We start from the raw sequence: 5,410 nt of genomic DNA on the forward strand, positions 1-5,410 counted from the left end.
CCACAATACGTAGACACAAAGTACAAAGTAGTGCGACAAGCGCGATTGACGAGGGTTATCAGACATTCTGACAAACTATAAATTAAATAACAAAATACCCACATTAAACTAATAATAAATTAATAAGCAATATAATAATATTAACTATTTACTATAGTAGTATAGTGTCACGGTGAGAAAACCACGTCATAAGACATAACAATTATTATTATTATCTGCCGTTTAAATTATTATTTATTGATAAAATTTGATAGTGAGATACAGCGCCCCTCCACTAAAAATTACGTACTACAGTCTGCTACAGTAGTACCACAAACTAAGATATATCTATATATTATATCTTAGTCCGTGAGTAGTGCAGACTACAGCTGTTGCCGGCTGCCGCACACCAGGTCCAGCACCAGTGCTGCTATAGCGGCAAGCGCCAAGCAGCTATAAAATCTTAATATAATACGTCTATTATACATAATTATGCTACCTACAAAAATACGTTTACAATAGGTAATCATTGTTTTATATGTCTAATAGAAGTATTCTACTAGACGTAGATAATTCATAGACATTCGAGACTTCCACATAGACATATATACCCAAGTTTGACGTCTCGTAGCCTTGACATGTTTACTGGGTACCTACTCGTATTATACCAGTTACACACCCAGGGGGTCAATTCTCGAACGGCGCTATCTAATAGTCGTCTACGACATAAAGGAATTGTGGTGTATTATGGTGTATTATGGCCAGTTTTTCTTTGTGCTGCTCTAATCATTGCCTGTTTGGTTTTAGCTTTGGTTCGGTTATCTTGAAAAGTCTAAAATATTTACAATTATGTAAGTAAAAATAATAACTAATACTACCTACACTACACTTAACCAAAAAAAAAACTCACTTTACGCCATTTATTCCAATTTTTAACAGCTCCAGGCATTGCATTTAGAGACTCGGCAATTTTCTCCCAACGTTTTTGTGCGGTTTTAAAGGTAAAACTACTGCTAAATTTGCCACTGAGTAACTGTGGATCAAGCTTTAAAAAGCTTTATCGTCAACGATAAACGATAATGATAATTATTGATAAAATTTTTTTGGTAAATAGGCAGTAGGTACTAATAATTAGTAATAAATAGGGCTCGAAAGTTGTAGGAATTGCATATTTTTCTGTATGATCACAATTTATAGTAGACCTAGGCACCTAGCTAGAAATTTGAAGTATACAATCGCGAGTTGAAAAATTGAAAATTGAAAACGCATTTTTTGCATATTTTACCAATTTTAGCTAAAAAAGTGCATATTTCATTGATTTTAAACGCATAGTTTTTCGTATATTTAACATTTTAATGCATATTTTGCAATTTTTTCGTGCATATTTGCATGCATATTTTACATTTTTTAGCTCCTACAACTTCCGAGCCCTAGTAATAATATTTTCGTATAATTATATAATTATAAAATATAAACTATAAAGTATAAATGGCTAATAGTGATACCGAATAGAGATGTATCTTTTTGATCTTCGTCTCCTAGAGAAAAAAAAACATTTAATCGGCGACAACCGATACCAAATTGTAGGGGATAAATGATAAATATATAATATTATATTGTTATAATGTTAAAGCAAAACCAAGACGGCATGGTATTTTTATTTAACAAGAATAATTATAAGTAGAAACAAATAATAAAAGAATAATAAAAAAGTGTTCAATAGTAAAAAAAAGTGTTTAAAATACCATTCAAATACTTAAAAATAAAAAATATTTAAAAAAAGTATCTAATACGGAAAAAGTATTTTAATACTTTTACTCATATTATACCTACTTTACAGCTTTGAATATTGAGTATAAATAATAATACTAGCAGTGACGGCTATTATAGCAGTGTTATAAAATATCTATTGGTACCTACTCTCAATAACAATGAAATACGAATAATAATAATAATTAATAACTAATAATTATAGTATGAACACAAAATATTGTTTATGCATAGGTACCTACTGTATCTGTAGTTGTAGTCTAGTGGCATATTGAAACAGCTCCCTATCAGATAAGGCACAAATCTATCTATGTTTGTCCTTAATATACCTCAAGTGCTGGATTAGATTGGACGTCTGTGTGTCTGTATAATAGGTAATTATAATGTAGTTTGATAAAAAACCATTAAAATTGAAAAGAAATGTGGGGCTATAAAATTGTACACAATATTATAAGAGTTTAATTTGAAAAACACACTTTTAAATTTCGTACTCAAGCCCAGATTAAGGATCAACTGGGCCCCGTGATACCATACTAAGTGTATGGCCCCCTTTCAACTTTAACTTTAAAATAATTGTATCATTATACATAATATTAACAACTTAATAATATTATTGTACAATTTTGTACAATACAAAAAATACACAGGACGTATTTTATGTCAATGTACGCTGCTTCTTTTCAACAATTATGGATCAATGATATGGAATTTCGTTAAAACAAAAAAGACGTGTTTCTCTATTTTTAACAGGCAATTTTTTTATAACATTTTCAATAATTTTGAAACACGTAGTTGTACTAATAATAAAACCGACTTTATTTTTTCAAATGGGAACCACTATATATTTTGATGGATTCCGGTAAAACTTTTTTCTGAACATTTTGACAATAAAATGATCAATTTTGGTTCACTAGGTTATTAACTATGGTACTTCAAATTTTAGTATAATATTATATGCATTAATACTTTTAACTGAAATACCTAATTTACAAGAGCTAAATATTATTTTCTTATAACTAGGTACCCTTAAACCTTTTTATATACCTACTTAAATAATTGAATCGGTAATCTAAAATGCTCAAAAAAAAATTATAGTATTATAACCTATACCTATGTACTCGTAATAAGAAGTTTTAGATTCTGAGTGGAACGATGAATGTATTGATTTTACAATGATGTGTGTTTTTTTTTTTTATTTTTTTTATTTATTTTTGTGTCTGTCATCACCTTTTAGGACAGTAAAACTGCTTCGATTTTCTTCAACAGTAACTTTTATGATTGGAAAGTGAATCTAGTTGGTACTTTGGGGGGTCAAAAGTAAAAATTTCCCAGTAGTTTTCAAAAGCGACGTGAAAAACAAAAGAAAAATTAAGGAAAAACGGGAATTTTTACGCAAAATCGATTTTTAACAAAATCGATTTTGGTTTTTGGTGTAACTCTAAAACAAATGACCGTAGATATATGAAATTTTCACAGGTTGTTTATATTTGCATTTTCTATACACGGTAAAATTTTGAAAATATTTTGATTTATTTTGAGCTCTTTACGGACATTTTCATTTTCCATTTTTTTTTAGTTTTTTTTCTAAAAATATCAATAAAATTTTATTTGTTGGATAAAAAAGCTTGAAAATTTAATAGAAGGCTCCTAGTATATTGTTTCAAAGGCAGATGAAAAATATTAAAAAATCGTTAGTCACAGTTCTTTTTTTATAAGCATTTAAAGTTCAAAAAATGACAAAATATGGAAAAATCACGAAAATTAGCAAATTATTTTGAGTTAAGAGTTCGTAAAAATTTTTCTTTTTAAATCTAAGATTTGAAAATGTATTACAAGATTCCACATAATATTGTCTACCTTTATCAAAAAAAAAAATGTCTACAAGAAAGTCAAATTAAATTTTTATGAGCGTTTGAAATTCATATTTTTACAACATTTGATATTCGCTCGATTTCTCATGTGACGATTTTCTAATTTTATTGTAATTAAAAAACGAATGACTGTAGGTATTTGAAAATTTCATTGAATGTTTATATAAGCATTTTCTATATACGATAAAATTTTGAAAATATTTTGACTCTTTTTGAGCTGTTTACGGACATTTTCAGTTTTCAATTTTTTTAGTTTTTTTTTCTATAAATATCAATAAAGTTTTATCCGTTGGGCCAAAAAGTGTATAAATTTAATACAAAACTCCTGATATATTGTTACAATATCAGTTGAAAAATATTAAAAATAAATAGGCACAATTTTTTTTTATAAGCATTTAAAGATCAAATTTTGACAACATTTATGAAATTTAAAATTGAATAATTATTTGGATAATTTGGACGAAATTACATATTAAAAACCTAAGATAACTATTTTAGTTATTTTGTTGTGATTGTATAATATTATTCGTGGGTACTTGAAACTTCTAAAGTATACTATTATATATCTATGATAGTACCACGGTTTTTTGTCGATGTATAACGTGTTATAAGTACCTAATAGATATTATGATATGATTAATTTGGAATTTATTAATAGGTACCTATAATGATATTATATCATTGAATTCAAATTTAATACCATCCATTATACAGTGACCCACTTGTAACCTACTGTACAGCAGAGCGAAATCCACTTACCCACCTTTTTTTAGTTTCTTTTTCTATAAATATCAATAAAGTTTTATCTATTGGGCCAAAAAGTGTAAAAAATTAATACAGGGCTCCTGATACATTGCTACAATAGCAGTTGAAAAATATTAAAAATATATAGGCACAATTTTGTTTTATAAGCATTTGAATTAAAATCTTGACAAAATTTATCAAATTTAAAATTGAATAATTATTTTGTAGTTAAAAATTTATGAAATGTTCAACTTTTATATCTAAGGATTGAAAATTTAAAACAAGATATTTCCACGTAAATATTTAATTCTGTTACCAAAAATTCTAAGAACATAAGCACAGTTTATTTTTATAGTAATTTTAAGTTCAAATTTGGATGAAATCACATATTAAAAAACATGGAATAACTATTTTAGTTATTTTGTTGTGATTGTAATGATCGTATAATATTATTTGTGGGTACTTGAAACTTCTAAAGTATACTATTATATATCTATGATAGTACCACGGTTTGTTGTTGATGTATAACGCGTTACCTGATGGATATTGTGATATGATTAATTTGGAATTTATTATTAATACATATTATAGGTCAATTTTTTTTTAATACTATAGATAAGTATACCTATAATAGGTATGTCTAATACCTAGACTGACAAACCATCTCCCCTCAGAATCGTTTTTCTTATACAGTGATATATAATCATTGAATTCAATTAGTTTTAATACTATCCATTATACAGTGACCCACTTGTAGCCTACTGTACAACAGAGCGACATCCACTTACCCACCTTTTTTTTATGTTGATTTAATACGCTGTGGCTCCATCCATATTATACGATCTAAGACCTTATGTCGACGTTGGTGCATACGTATTTAATATGATATTATAATATTGTTATTTCGTTTTATTACCAGATTTCCATATAAAATATTTTTCAATGGACATTTTGATCGCGAGGTTCTGGACAAATGCCCCGCTAGAACCCTAGATTAGAGAACAATGAATTCAATTACGTTTTAAAAATTAAAATCGGGCTTTTGG

This window comes from Acyrthosiphon pisum, chromosome X (assembly GCF_005508785.2).
Source record: "Acyrthosiphon pisum isolate AL4f chromosome X, pea_aphid_22Mar2018_4r6ur, whole genome shotgun sequence".
Taxonomy (NCBI): domain Eukaryota; kingdom Metazoa; phylum Arthropoda; class Insecta; order Hemiptera; family Aphididae; genus Acyrthosiphon; species Acyrthosiphon pisum.